This window comes from Panthera uncia, chromosome B1, assembly GCF_023721935.1.
Source record: "Panthera uncia isolate 11264 chromosome B1, Puncia_PCG_1.0, whole genome shotgun sequence".
Classification (NCBI taxonomy): domain Eukaryota; kingdom Metazoa; phylum Chordata; class Mammalia; order Carnivora; family Felidae; genus Panthera; species Panthera uncia.
Window position 1 is genome coordinate 97,346,779 of NC_064811.1, and position 16,422 is coordinate 97,363,200.

The 16,422-nt window shown below is 33.6% G+C and overlaps 1 long non-coding RNA gene across 5 annotated transcripts in view; it reads right to left on the bottom strand.

The window, feature by feature from the left end:
• The window catches only part of LOC125923052 (uncharacterized), a 93,732-nt gene extending 78,323 nt beyond the window's left edge, over window positions 1-15,409 (bottom strand). For 4 of the 5 annotated variants that reach the window (XR_007457869.1, XR_007457870.1, XR_007457867.1 and 1 more), the window contains exons 1-3: window positions 15,152-15,409; window positions 11,253-11,366; window positions 6,859-6,910 (exon numbers count right to left, since the gene is read on the bottom strand). This is a non-coding gene — a long non-coding RNA (uncharacterized LOC125923052). Of the gene's footprint in view, window positions 1-6,858; window positions 6,911-8,611; window positions 8,711-11,252; window positions 11,367-15,151 lie in introns of all 5 variants that reach the window. The other variant, XR_007457871.1, reaches the window with a different exon arrangement.
• Between the last annotated feature and the right edge of the window lie 1,013 nt (window positions 15,410-16,422).

The window sequence follows — 16,422 nt, forward strand, 5'->3', positions numbered from 1 at the left end:
GACTTCCAAAAAAAAATAAGCACTGTATTATGGGCAATCATACAACTGGGGGGAAATATTACAGAAAAAAATTGTGCACAGAAATGATGAGTACACTAAGTACTTTAATTTCTGTAACATTCTGACATTACCATTTTGTTATTTCTTTTTTTTTTACTATGTGTAGTTCTTACAGAAACCCATGCAAGTAGGAATAGAATATTATCTCATATTTACATGTAGTGATAACTGAAACTCAGAAGAATTAAAAATCTCGCCTTATGTAACATAGCCAGGAGCAGACCATGATCTAAACCCTGGTCTTTTAAATCTAGTTCACAGCATTTTCAAACATATCTTCTGTCCTCTACCCCACTCACCATCTTTCCCATACAAACTGACAAAATATAGTAAAAAGTTCCCTTTCTAAAACTTCACAAACCACACAAACTCAGTGAAATAGACCAGATACATCCTACATATCCTCTACTTCTTTTTTTTTTTTAATTTATACAAATAAGGATAACAATATCCCCCTCATGAGGATTTGTATGATGAGGGATAATGAGATTATTATGCACATGCTAGTCCCAGACAATGACTGTCATATAATAGACACTCAATAGACATTAGGTCCATTTTGCCCTTGTTATAGCCTAGTATTAGTCTACTTCTCAAACTGGGTTATCTCTACGGGTAGGAAGTGGTACACTAGATGATAGAGAGTTGACAATGATGCTCTGGGTGCTTCAATTTTACTCACAATTTAGGTGGATATTACATAATTTAAGTGATCAATAACTATACCTTGGTTAAACTCAGACAAGAGAGAAAATAAAAAATAAAGCTGATGTAAATTTTCAGGATTTCAAAGGAATTCTATTCTTCTGGATTACTTTGGGCAATGCCTATATTTGTTCTACCATGCCATGACTGGCATTTTACTGGAAAGGTATGAGAAGCAAGCAAGAGAAAATTTTAAAACAAACTATATATACCCATTTTCAAAACTCTTTAGCAGGATTTTATAAATCTAAGCATATGCCTATCCTCAACCCAGCTATTCCACTCTTGGGTATATGCCTAGCTGAAATATATATATATATATATATATATATATATATATATATATATATGAAACTACACAATCAAATGTTTATAGCAATACTCTTTGCTAGATCTCTAAACTTGAAACTACTTAAAATGCCTGAAAGAGTAGAACTGATAAATTATGGTTATTCACAGCAATACACAACAGTGAGAATCAATGATCCAAAATCATATGCAGCACAGAATGAATTTCGCAGACATAACATTAAATGACAGTGACTAGAAATAAGAGTACACACAGTATAACTCAACTTCCATAAAGATCAAAAACAAGCAAAACTATGTCAACAGATTTCAGGAGAACAGTTACTGTTAGGGAGATGAAGTAATCAAAAATGGATCAAGGGGTTATTGGATATTTATAATATTCTATTTCTTATTCTGTTGCTAGTGACACAGGTTATTCAGTTTGAGAAAATTCCTTGGACAGCACACTTACAATAAATGCTCTTTCCAATGTGCATATTATAGTTTAATAAAAGTTTTTTTTAATTACAGAGATATAAAAAGGATCTATCAAAATTTCACAGATTATCTTTCCTTATGTTTAGAGATGGTGACTGAAGATAGTCCCATATTTCATAGAAATGGATAAACAACTTTATTGTATTGGGAATTTCCAATACTAAAAACATGGATTTTTTTTTAATGTTTATTTATTTTTGAGAGAGAGAGAGAGTGCACAGCTGGGAAGGAGCAGAGAAAGAGGGGAGACACAGAATTCAAAGCAGACTCAAGGCTCTGAGCTGTCAGCAAAGAGCTCGATGCGGGGCTTGAACTCACAAACTGTGAGACCATGACCTGGGCTGAAGTCAAATGTTTAACCAACTGAGCCACCCAGGAGCCCCAAAACATGGATCTTTATTCCATATTGGATTCTAAAGTTTTACTCTAAAAATGTAAATGTACTTGAAATGAGTTTGAAATATCTATAGAAAAACTAAAACTTTTTATGGCATTTTAATGATATTTTTATGTATATTTTAAAGAACTACATTATATGCTTATTTCAGTGAAAAATAATTTTACAGAAACAGACATATTTAATAATTTACAAAGCTATATTTCAAGAACTCTACTTTGTCCATTTGTATGAACACACTAGAAAGTGCTTAAAGGCAGGAGCTTTGCCTCACTTATTTTGCCCTTTCCACTACCTGGTACAGATTGTGATACATGGTAGGTGCCAGATGCATGTTTCTAAATCAAAGATTAACATGGTAATAGAGGAGTTAAGATGCAGGGAAGATAGTTTCTCTCTCTCTCTCTTTTTTTTTTCTTCTAATCACACTGTAGTCCATCTTCCCCAGGTGACACACCATGAGGATGTTCAAGTAGCCCTCTAAAGAATGTCTCATGGTGAGTGTGATGCTAAGTGAAATAAGCCATACAGAGAAAGACAGATACCATATGTTTTCACTCTTATGTGGATCCTGAGAAACTTAACAGAAACCCATGGGGGAGGGGAAAGAAAAAAAAAAGAGGTTAGATTGGAAAACAGCCAAAGCATAAGAGACTCTTAAAAACTGAGAACAAACTGAGAGTTGATGGGGGGTGGGAGGGAGGGGAGGGTGGGTGATGGGTATTGAGGAGGGCACCTTTTGAGATGAGCACTGGGTGTTGTATGGAAACCAAATTGACAATAAACTTCATATATTGAAAAAAATAAAAGAATGTCTCATGGTAAACAACTGAGGCCTTTTGCCAACAGTCAATATCAGTGAAACAGTTATGTGAGAAAACCACAGTGGAGGTATGCCCACCATCCTCAATTAAGTGACTACATCCTGACCAATATCCTAGTTGAAACCACACTTAAGATCCTAAACTAGAATGGCTTAGGCAAGCTACTCCTGAATTCCTGATCAACAAAAAAGTGAGATGGTTAACATTTTTTGTTCTAAATCAGATGTTTAAGGTAATTGATAATAGATAATTCACTAAATTTTGCTGATTATGAATAATGCTATAATTCACTAGACAATTAACTAAATTTTGTAGATTATGAATAACACTATAAAACATAGTCTTTGTGTGGACATTTTATTCATTTCTCTAGTCTAGGAGTGAGATCTCTGGATTGTATGGTTTATATATATGGTTGTATAATGCTGCATTTTCACAGGCAGCATGAAAGATCCAATGGTCCTGTGACTTTTCAGCAATTGGTATTCTCAGTTGTTGTTGTTTGGGTTTTCTGTTATTGCTCACTTGTTTTAGCTATTCTAATGGGTAGGGAGCGGTATCTTATTGGAGTTTAATGTGTACTTCCTTACTGAGCATCTTTTCCCGTGCTTATTTGCCAGTCATTTTTCTTCTATGGGTTTAATTTCTGTACAAGTCCTTTAGCACTCTGTAATGGATTGCTTTCTAATTTTTGAATTTGGGGAGTTCTTTTTATATACCAAAGTAAAATCCTTAACAGGAATATGTTTACAATTATTTTATTCCAGCCTCTAGGTAGTCGTTTCATTTGTTAAATGTCTTTTGAAGAGAGCTTTTTAATCCTGATGCAGCAAAATTCATTGTTTTATGATTCATTCTTTTTGTGTCCTAAGATAACTTTGTCTAACTCAAGGAATTCCTTCTGTTTTCTTCTGGAAATTTAGAGTTCTACATTTTAGTTTTAGGTCTATGATCATTTCCATACCTATGGCCCAGAGATCATCTTCTGCTGAAGTTGAAGAACATCACTCTGACATCTCACATTAGAAGTGCTATTCATCAGGCCAGATGACAGATGACAGAAAATTTGTTTGAAAGCATCCTGGATTCTCTCAGTGTCCTTCCCTTTCCTAAAGAAGTGCTACCTAAATGATGTTATATGGGTTGAGAATCTGGTGGCATGAAACACAGCAGGTTAAAAGGCGGGGGAGAGTCTTCTAAGTAAATAATAAAATAAAATAAAATATAAAATCAGATGATCATTCCCAACAAAAAGTCTGCTGGGATTTTGACTAGGGTTGCTGTAATTCTACAGATAAATTTGCAAAAACAAGTTAATATTATTGTTTCTTCTGGTCCGTAAACATGGTATATTTCTTCCTTTATTTAGCTCTTAAGTTTATCTTCCTTATTTAGTTTACCTTCCTTATTTAGCTCTTAAGTTTATCTTTTTACAGTTTTAGATATCTAAGACCGGCATATCTGTTGCCAAAGTATTTCACGCTTTTGATGCTATTGTAAGTTTTTTTCTTTCAATTTCCACTTACTCTAGAATTTAGAATTAGATTGTTTTATATATTTATGCTAGCACTGAGATGAGCTAAACAATGTCATCATTTCAACTAGGTTTTTTTTCTTGCCTTATTATAATGCCTAGCTACACTAGTGCAATCGAAATTGTGAGGGTAGTTATTGCTTAGTTACCAAAGTTAGGAAACTATTAAATATAATGCTTCCTGGTTTTCAAAAATGGTTGAAGAATTTCTACACACGTAAATTTGACAACTTAAATGTATTGAAGAAATTCCTTGAAAATCATCATCTGTCCAGTCTCAGCAAGATGAAATACATAAACTGAACAGCACTAAAACTAGTAAGGAATCATTAAAAACCTCCCCCCTGACAGACCTTGGCAAAAAGATACCTTCAGGCTATGATATTTCAATGGAAAATTTCACCAAACATGAAAGAGGAACTATGACCAACTCTAAACTATCTCTTCCTAAAAAGAAAAGACAGAGGAACACTTTCCAATTTATTTTATGAGAGTAATATTTCCCTGGTACCCAAATAGACAAAAGACAGTACATAAAGAAGAAAAAAGCAAAGCAAAAAAAAAAAAAAAATAGAAAAAAAACCACTACACAACAATATTCCTCATGAACATAGACATTAATTCAAAAATATAAAACCAGGTAAAATCTACTAATAAAGTGGATTTTCTCCTGGGAAGTCAAGACTGATGATATAGTAAAAAATCAACTCATATAGTCTACTATATTCTCAACATAAATAAGATCAATCCCATGATCATATTAAATGATGAAAAACATTTTATAAAATTCACACCCATTTCATGATAACTCTCAGCGAACTAAAAATACAAGGGAAATTTCTCAATCTGATAAAAGGCATCAGCAAAACCTATATGTCACATTTGTTTAAAAAATGGACTTATAACTCATATTATGACCAAAATAAATTCCAAATGAATCAGAGATGAGATGAAAAAGAAATATCTATACAAACATTAACAACAAAGCATAGATAAATAATTTGTGGTGTCAAATCCAAAAGCAATAAGAAACAAGATAAATGTGATGGTATTTTTAAAAGTTACAGCAAGAAACATCAAAAGTAAAGTCAAAATACAAATGACAAACTAGGAGACAATATTTGCAATTTATAGCTAAGACAAATTGTTCTTAAAATTCGGATAAAAATAGCAAAAACACATGAGTAGCCAACCCTCAGGGGAAAAAAATATGTACACAATCCTTAAACATATGAAATATACAATGCTTCACTCATAACAAGAGAAATGTGAATGAAAATCGCTGGCAGTGTCATTGATTGCCTATCAGAATGGCAACTCATGTTGGCAAGGCAGTCTTCTCAAACACTCAGAGGAATTTGACAATACTCTAAATGACATTTGCATTTGAACCACATATCCAAATTCCAGGATCCTTCTAGGAACCTTCTAGGAACCTAAAAATTCCCCTAAAGTGTGTATGTGTCTTCTAAAATACAATACTTCAAGTGTATAAATTTAATTACTGATAGCAAAATTTATAAACAAGCAAACTGCCCAACCACAGAAGATGAATAAATTATAGTATATCTATATGAAAGAGTACTCAGCAGCAGAAAAAGGATGAAAAATATTTCTATAAACTGATATGTAGTTGTCACCTAGATAGTTTAATTGAACAAAATCAATGACCTTTAAAATACCTTAACAGGGGTGCCTGGGTGGCTCAGTTGGTTAAGCTCTGACTTCCAGCTTAAGTCTGACTTCCAGCTCAGGTTGTGATTTCATGGTTTGTGAGTTTGATCCCCACACTGTTAGTGCAGAGCCTGCTTGGGATTCTCTCTTTCCCCCTCTCTTTCTGCCCCTCCCCTGCTCATGTGCTCTCTCGCTCTCTCTCTCTCTCAAAATAAATAAACTTTACTTTAAAAAATTAATGAGTCAGATAAAATACCTTAAAAAAATAAGGAAACAATAACAACTAGATAAAGAGTGGTAAAATCTGGATTATTTTAAAATCTCTATGTCCCTACTATTCTTGTTTCATTAAATATTTTTAACATTAGTCATGCCAAAATTTTTTAAAATGTGGAAGTTAAAAAAATCATATACAACAGTTTTGTTCACTCTGGAATTTTCCTTGAATTTATGTAAGATCAGATCTGTAGTTTCAAGCAGAAGAATCATGATGGGTTATCCATTGTTTCTTCCTTAACATTTCAAATGGAAAAGAAAGTACTGGAAGATGCATACTTTGATACCTAACCAGATTTTAACTGTTTTCATTGTAGGGTGACAGAGAATCACTCAACTGGAAAGCAGGTTTTACCATTTTTTCACTCAGGAGAATCTCTAGAGACCACCAGGTATTACTCCCTCAAGAACATGAGACTGAGCATATCCACCCTTAAGAATGACAGCATTTGCTGACCCTGATAATGTGCTTTCTATTAGCCTGCTGTTGCCCAAGCATTAAAAACATTCTGTTGTGCAGTTCTCTTTTTAAAAAATTCACTAACCTTACTTCTTTGTAAAAGGCATCTGATTTTAAAAGCACAGGTAGATGGACTTACTGAGTTTTATTCTCTTGATGGAAACTCAACACCAAACATTGGGCAAAGTCATCTGTCAAAAAGAAAAAAAAAATAGACCTTCACCCCCAATTTAAGCAAAACCTGGAGCTTTGGTTTAATTTTGTAAATATAAAGAATTTAAACACTGAGAAAATGGAAACATATCTTGAAATTTACTATCTGAAAGAGCAAATCCTCTAAAATTTTCAGAATTGGAGTTTATTTTCCTTTCAGATCCATGACCCAAGAAAGGGATGTTCAAATGTTTTGTCTGTACTGACATCATGCTATATGAATACCCTCAGATTTCCTTCATTTTCTCTCAATCCTTAAATATGTTCTTTAATATTTAAGCTTTCACCTGTCTTGCTTCATCTGACACAAATTGTGATTCTACTGGATTGAAGAGAAAATTCCTTTGTAGCTTACACCATCATATATTTTATAACTTTGCATGCATTTCTCAAGTGGAAAGTGTCACTAACTTAAGTCCTTCCAGCATAAGTCTATCTTCCCCACCCTGTCTCCATCATGGCCTCACATGATTTCATCACTCTCTGGCCTTCTTTTAGTTGGCTGTCTGTAGTGTTAGATTGTGAATTGCATGAAGACAAGTAATCTCTTTTTTTTTCATTATCTACACCATCCACAAGGTACTTAATATTTTAAATACATAAGTAAATGAATGGCTGAAGTAGATACCTTAATTAAATGACTCATAGAAACATCTACAGGGTGAGGTGTTTGCTACGGCCCTTGGATAGCTACAGAACACAGCATGCCTGGGACCCATCCTTGACCCCTGTTCCTCTCTTATTTTGCCATTCAGGGCAGGTCTGTATCAGCAGGACTCATATAAAAAAGGTGGAAACAGAAAGGGGGGCACATTTGCTTCTGAAATCTCCCTTTTAGCCTATGCTGAGTGCGGCTGTTCTTCTGTCATTGTCAGTTTCCTTTCTTGACATTCCTTACCTCCTACTCTTTTCCACCTAACTTGAAAAGGAAAGTTGTTTACTTTGAAATGAAGTTGAATATTACCGCCTATCAATAAAACTGTTTGTGAAGCAAACAGAACTTGAGGCATCATTCAAAAGGTAATAAACATCCTGAAGTGCTATAAACTCCATGAGAGAGCAATTTGAGAGCTAGCCATAATAGTAATAATTAACATTTATTGAGCACTTAATATGTGCCAGATATTTTGCTAGGCAGTTTACACTTAACCCGCTAGCAGTTTTTTGAGATAAGCATTATTACCTTTTACAGATGAGGAAGCAGTCACATAGCATTCAAAATAGGTCTATCTGACATCAAAATACATTCACTTAAACATGCAGCTGGAGGCACAAAAAGTAATCACGGAAAAGAGGCACTGCTTTGACCAAATAACAGCACTGTGGCATCCTTTGATCCTAAGACATTCAAACTGATGGAGGGACATGGATTTATAGTTAAATATTTCTACACCACTGGAGTTGTTCTAAAGTTGGGGCTGGGTGGCGCTATAGGCCTTGGAACCCAGCACTGTGATTATGTCCCTTAAAAAAAAAAAATCCATGCAAACAACTGAAGGAAGTCCAATGCTGTTCTCTACAATATTCAGTTACCTCTCAGGTTTATTGCCAATAATACCATCCATTTATTAATTAATACCTTTTGTGTTATCAGTTATAATTATTTATTGATCATTAAGGTTAGCACTAAGTTAAAAAATTCTTTCACTTAACACACTTGAACAACTAAAATACTTAACTAGAAATATCTGGTATCTTCCAGTAGTTTATTAGTCCTGGTACCATACAATTATAATCTTAACATGGTATAGTCTGTTCTTTAAAGCAAATCTTAAATCCTAAAAAAGAAACAAAACAACAAAAGCCAAAAGAACTATATCATCTGTCTTTTCATATTTTTAGCTGATTTAAATTAATATGGCTATCAGGCTTATTGACATCTATAATGCTTTTCTTCTAAGATTCTCTAAAATGTTCTGAATCAATTTTAAAAACGCTAAGCCTGTCATCCTCCACCTAAGCTCTTCATTACTTTTCAAGTCAATATCTTCTCTTTAAATTCCTTTTGCCTCTCCTCTCCTTCAGCATCTTTTCTGACCATTCTCTAAGCTCTTTTAAAACCTCCTTTATACCAGCATAGCAAGTCACATTCCCCCTCCCTCATCTTCCACTGTGTTGTCTTAGGGTGATAAAAGAGAATGAAAAACAAAGGCTTTCTTAACATTGTTATGATTTACGTTTCTTAATTAAGTGATATATCCCAGTGGCAGTGAGAACAGGGCATTTGGAGAGGGCAGGGAGAAACATTTGGATCTGAAAGTACCAAGCTGAAATAAACATAATGATGGCAATTAAACTACAGTGCTGACTTGGGAGGGATTACAAGAGTCGAAACGTTCACAGAATAGAGTCTGGCACATAGTGCCATTAAAAGGTATTTCACACTCATCATACACATAGCAATGACAAAGCATTCAGTGGAGTTACTACAAATATTCAACAAGAGATATTTGTCTTCATTCCTCACTAATAATTATCAAAATATATTCTTAGGGGCCCATGTGATCCAACAGAAACACAAATATGTATTTATTCATTTTGCAATTGGATAAAGGAACTAAAGGACGTTAGATTAAGGTAAGCACGCAACCTACCCACATACATCCTAACTATGAATGTAGAAATTAATTCTATTGATCACTAAGTTTATCTGAGTATATAAAAGTAAAACAAAATGAGAGTTAAGTAAATTATAATTGATGAATATATAAAGAGGTATTAAGTTAATTTATCATTTTATTCACATGATACACCAGGTGACATATCGAGCGCATTTCCAGAACTTATATGTATTTCTGATATTAGGTTCACTTAAAGGCAGAACATTCACTACTAGGTGAATAGACATTTAATGTATATGGAAGTAAAACTTCAAATTTCTTTAGCTATATAAGTTGTAGAACTGAAATGCACCAACTTCTTTAAAACAAAGAACTCTGTCATAAAATATTAGTGACAAAAATGTAATTTAAAAAACCAAATGCAATCAGGAAACATGTGCTTATGGGCAATGCATAATCTTAAAAAGAATTTAAAATAACTCTAAAGTTATTGATTTTGTCCCTTCATTTCATAAAAACTACAAATTCAATTTCATGATATACAAAAGAAAAATGTTTCAAAATAGTACAACCTAAAGGAGTTTTTGTGTTTGTGGATTTCAATAATAGAATAAATCTCTCTTTTTAAGATGTCACTTTAGAAGTTTTTTCTTAAACTTCCAAATGTGTATATTTTCAGTTACTTTAATAATAACTCTTCGTTGACCTTCTAGGAATTCTTACCACTGCATTTTGATGTATTGTATTAATAATGTTCTGATGTATGTTTTGGTTTAAATAGGTATTGTTAAAGGTGACCTTTTGGTTTGATTGTTTAGCTGACTTTAGTGCTAATAAGATAAAGAATGAGGTGTCTAATGAACCTCATGTATGGAAATAATGATAGATGGCTTATTTGGAATTCTACAGACGTGACACTGCCAAGCCCGCTGAGGAGTCTCTGGAACCTAACTAATTTTAGAGAGAGGTTTTATTGATTACACAGAGACAGGGCACATTGTAATCATTTTTACAGCAAGGTATTGCCTGAGGTACCAAAATCCATTAAGCAAGGATTATAAACTTTGTTTTAAACTGGATCCTAAATTGTTTCTTGATGTATAGTCAACAACAGCTCGGTAAGATCAATCACAGTTACTAAGGCATATTAAAATCAACTTGTTTAATTTTAATTGCTCATATGCCTGACCCTCTGAGGTGCAGCTGTTCATGAAGCTCGATTATGTTTTTTCCCAGATAGGAGTTTCATTTTAGTTTACATTATAATCATTTCTTTCCGAAGGCCACCACATAATCTACTTTTTACACTTCTACTTTTAATTTACTTTTCCTATCCTTAAAAATGTACAGGAAATGATCCCTCGCTATGACATTTTGGGTCATTCTGTACATCGTTTCATCCTTTTAGGAAATAAGATGTTTCAATATAATTATTTGAGTTGAATGTTAAAATATATTGTATATAACTGTACACAGACACATTTGCAAAAGTTTCATGTGGATATATTCTTACAGAATCTTAATAGTTTAACTAGACTAGCTTCTACCTGGGAGTCAAAATATTTAGTTTGTTTAATGGCATGTAAGTTGTCTTGTTTTAAATGGGTACTTTATATATTTGATGTATTGCATAGCTAGAGTATGAATACATGTACATCTTAAATATTTATTACAATGTAAAAGATTGTAAATCAACATCCTTATTCTACGGCATATGAGAAAAAAAGGAAAAGAAGGTAAACATGTGAGCATGGCTTACCTGGGAATAAAGTGACTTTAACAATCAGAAGACCTGACATCAAGATCTAGAGTCCCATTAAATAATTATATAACCAACAACCTAGTTAATTTCTTTGGGCCTCCATTTCTACATCTGTAAAATAGAAATAAAAAAATAAAGATATGGAAATTTGAATCTCACTATGCAATACATCTGACAATGTTTTAGAAATTTAAATGTTCAGTATTGTACATGTGTACATATATACATAGACTGATATATATATATGATCTATTCAATTTGTCAAAGGTCAAGAAATACACAAGTAACTGTAATCAGGGAAGAGGTGATGGAAAAGAGTCCAGTGCAGTGGGAAATTAATCTAATTTTGAAATTATACATTTTATGTTAAATGAGTTCATGCATTTTTAAAGTTATAAGTTCAAAATAACTAGACCAACACTTAAAATTTCAGGCTTGTTAGGTTGATAGTGAGCTAAACACTAAGATCGCATTAGTTAAAATGTATCCATTGCATGTGTATATAGTCGATCTTCTAGTAATTTAACTGTTCTTTAACTCTCTAGCTTCAACTCAATAAAAATATTTAAAAATTAACTTCAATGTTTTGAATTTCAGATGAAGTTGAATATCACTGTTGGTGACATATCCTTAAACACAAATTGAGTGAGAAAATTACCAGCGTTATCGTATTTAGTAATATGTATATCACTTCATTTCTTAAATACCAAATTGTGTTTACTAATGCATCAATTATAATTATGAGTCACTGATTATTCTAATCAAATTATTTAAGGTACAGGAATGAAATGTCAATGTTCAATTCCAGTTTTCCCTTTGTTCAGTCTTAAATGCATTGTAAGTTAGCACAAATAAAACACTTTGTCAATTTCCTAAGGGAAAGAAAGAAGTATAGCATGACATGGTGTATCAGTTTTGTTGGCTGACTGATAACTCTCCACCCCAGAATGTATCATGGATATTACATCATGCTGCTTGGTGTGGTTGGGAAGGCAAAATCCAGCTGACAACAGAATAACATTCCCTCCATTGACTAGTCTGTTCTCTTTAACTTCCTGGATACTTTCCTCTCTATCCCCTGCTCTCTCTCTTAAATTCATCACCCTTAAAAAATTTTACCCTTCCTCCAGATTTCTTTTATTTTTTCCTCTGTCTCCTAAGAATCACCTACAATTTCTATTATCATCACTTTGAAGATGATCCTTAAATTTTTATTGGTAACCTAGACTTCCTATCTAAGCTTTAAAATCATTTATCAAATTACTTCCTCAATGGCTACTAAGACATCCAAAAAGGCAGAGACGACATTTCGACTTGTCATAGTATCTCTAACACTTAGCATAGTGCCTGGCACATAGTAGGTAGACATGAAATAAATGGAAAATGAAGGAATGAATGAATGCACATTTTATAAGGATTAATGTGATGTCTACATTAGATGAAGAAGACACTATGAGAAATTCTGATTTAGTTTGAGGCCTCTGGCAATCATTCCAAACAAAATGATGAGGCTGTGCAATAGAGTGCTGAGTGTAGGACTAGAACAAAAGTTACCTAAAGAGCCATTATTTAGAAGAAAGGCCTTACATGCCTATCTTGCAGTTTATGCCATTACCTCAATCTGGAGAGCCCTTCTCCTATCAAAATTATTCCAATTCTAGAAAGAGGCTTAAAGCTCACTTATTCCATTAAATTTAAGCTACTTATCAGATCCCACATTATTTTTCTTCTCTCAGCTCTTACTAATAAATGAATAATTACACACAATCCCCTGCCACACACACACACACACACACACACACACACACAGTGGAAATAGCGTTAGCTTCAGAGAAGAGTAAACACATGTAAAATTTTAACACTGTCAATCACTACTTCTGTGGCTACAGGCAATCTTTTTAAGGCTTCTGAGATTCACTATCTTCTTATCCTACAAGATTATTATCAAGATTAAAATTAATAAAATAATACATAAAATTCATTTTGCACAAAATACATAGAATTTTCATTTCTATTGCATTTAAAATAAAGTTCATACACACTGGCACGTAGTTTTTGTCTCTGAATACTTCAGGTTTGTCACTTAACCAAAGTGAGACATTTAACAAAGATCATATGGATCTTTGTAGCCTCCACGGCACACACTTTATACTTGATACATTCTTGATCATTATTTGAAATTTTTGCAACTAACTCCATTTTATAAATATTTTTTCTATAGTATTTGATTTGAAAATGTTCAAAGTTATGCCCCTCAGGCATGTAGGTGTTTAAAGCTTTAGGGTAATAGAAATAATAATGCATTAATCTGAGTCTACCAAAATCTTGCTTTTTCTGGGTGTTTCTAATATGCTTGAGAAAATATTCAAATTCCACACAGTGAAGACTAATTTTTGAGGTTCTAATAAATTTATTAGTTATAAAACCTGAGGTTTTTTCAGGGTTTTTTTTCAGCTATAGGCAAATAAAATGTTGACATTATCAGTATCCGTGTACTTAGGTTCTTACATATACTTCTTTTTTTTTAATATGAAATTTATCGTCAAATTGGTTTCCATACAACACCCAGTGCTCATCCCAACAGATGCCCTCCTCAATACCCATCACCCACCCCCCCCTCCCTCCCACCCCCCCCATCGACTCTCCGTTTGTTCTCAGTTTTTAAGAATCTCTTATGTTTTGGCTCTCTCCCTCTCTAACTTCTTTTTTTTTTTCCTTCCCCTTCCCCATGGTCTTCTGGTAAGTTTCTCAGGATCCACATAAGAGAGAAAACATATGGTATCTGTCTTTCTCTGTATGGCTTATTTCACTTAGCATAACACTCTCCAGTTCCATCCACATTGCTACAAAGGGCCATATTTCATTCTTTCTCATTGCCACATAGTATTTGAGGATGTGGAGAAATGGGAACCCTCTTGCACTGTTGGTGGGAATGCAAACTGGTGCAGCTGCTCTGGAAAACAGTGTGGAGGGTCCTCAAAAAATTAAAAATAGATCTACCCTATGACCCAGCAATAGCACAGCTAGGAATTTACCCAAGGGATACAGGAGTGCTGATGCATAGGGGCACTTGTACCCCAATGTTTATAGCAGCACTTTCAACAATAGCCAAATTATGGAAAGAGCCTAAATGTCCATCAACTGATGAATGGATAAAGAAATTGTGGTTTATATACACAATGGAATCTTACATATACTTCTATAACCATTATGCCATAGCTACATAATTCAACCTAAAACTATTAAACATCAAATCAAGGGCTTAAGTTGATGATAAAAGTGATTGAGTTTTGCTAAAAGGCAGAAATGGTAATATAATCTAAATATATATTTTTTTCAAAGTTCCTATGTATTTAGTATTTCAATAAAATATTCACACATAATTCTAATAATTTTAAGTATTTCATATAACACTTTAAAGGACAGAAACCAGTATAAAGTACTTTTGTATTTTGCTATAAATGGTCTTTAGAAAACTGAAAGTTTCTGAGTTTTCCTGGTGGCCTGTTACTAATATTCATCCCCCTATTATTCTATAACTCACTCAGGCATACAGGGTAAGGCTTCTAGCGAGTTGGAACCACATGTTTCACTGCATTTTGTCAGATTACTCTTTGCCAACATCAACAAGGAAATTTATGCAGACGGTCTCAATAGATTCACCAAGTTAACAAACAGACAAGTAAGGATAAAAATTGATAAATTACAGTCACCTTTTCTTACAAATGCCAGACTTTATATGCTATTTAGATATGTTGAAGTTGAAAAATTTAAAAATCTATCGTGTGAAGCAAACATTCTGTGGTGTTTGCTATTTAGACTTTCGTAGAGAAATCATCCAAGTGAAAAATTGGACCATCTTGTTACTGTCACACGATTTCCCATTAGCTACTAACCTGCATTGCCTTAAATTGAACATGTGGCACACTGCTGTATATTTCATGTCACATTTCTCTCAGAAGGTCAGCTTTTTCTGAACGTCCACTGGTATTTGTTGAAAGTAAGTTCCAAAGAGAACCGGGAGTTTAAGAACTTGGGCCAAAATAAAAATATGGCAGAAGGACATTTGCTCCTTGATGATCTAGTTCTGGACACATGCACCATACTTCTGGGATCCAAAGCTCAGTCATTACCTAGCAGCCAATGACAAGGCCCAAACTCAAAATACTAGCAAATACAGGGAAGATATCACATGATTCTGTATGGAATTAATTGGTAATATTTTTTTAAGTGTACAACTGCCTTGGTAAAAAATAGAAAATTTAAGATGCTATATAAATATCGTTAGTTCGTTCAAAAGCAAAAACATTGGAATTATCAATTAGCACAGTAGACAAGGAGCTTAAGTTTTAGCTATATAGCTAATGTTGCATTTTTAGAATGGTCATTAGTCACTCATGCTGGTAGAGGGAGGTAAAGATTTCCAAGAAACATTCTAAGTGTTACTAAACAGCATTTTCAGATTATTTTATTAATCACCAAGCATTGTATTAAGCACCTGTGAGTTGCAAGCAGCTGAGTTCTGTGCCCAACAGCAAGTCATATAGACACTGAGCGTGAACATGGACACTGACCGTGACCATGGACACAAAAGTATACCAGGGAAATAAGTTTGAAAAATTTTAGTGATATTACAAAAGAAAAAACGTTTAGTGTTTTAGAAGGAAATAACAGAGAAGCATAACAAACTTGTTATCCTTTGCCAATTAAATCAGCTATAATACATTTTATTCTTATATATGGTTTTGCATGTAACCTAGGAAGGAATGGATATGTATCGGTCAGAAAATGGCACACTGGGTTGGTCAGGCAAAACATCCAAATCAAATCTGGCAATTAATATACTGGAAGTTGTTTCATGTCAATTATGAAGTACGAGGACATATTAAGTGAAAATGTCAATAGGAAATTGGGGGGGGGGTTCATGGTAAGGCTCAAAACAGAGGTTGAAAATAGGGATGTATATTTAAAAATCATCCATGAATAAATAAACGATGAAGCCACTGGTGATTTATAAGGAAAGAATAGAAATAAAAGGGCAAACTGAGGATAATTCTCATGTAAATACTAAAAAAGGAAAAGGAGCCATACTTCAACATAGTGTTTTCAGATAAGAGTCCCTGATACCTAATGTGCTTCTACTGAATATATTGTAACTTTGAGATAC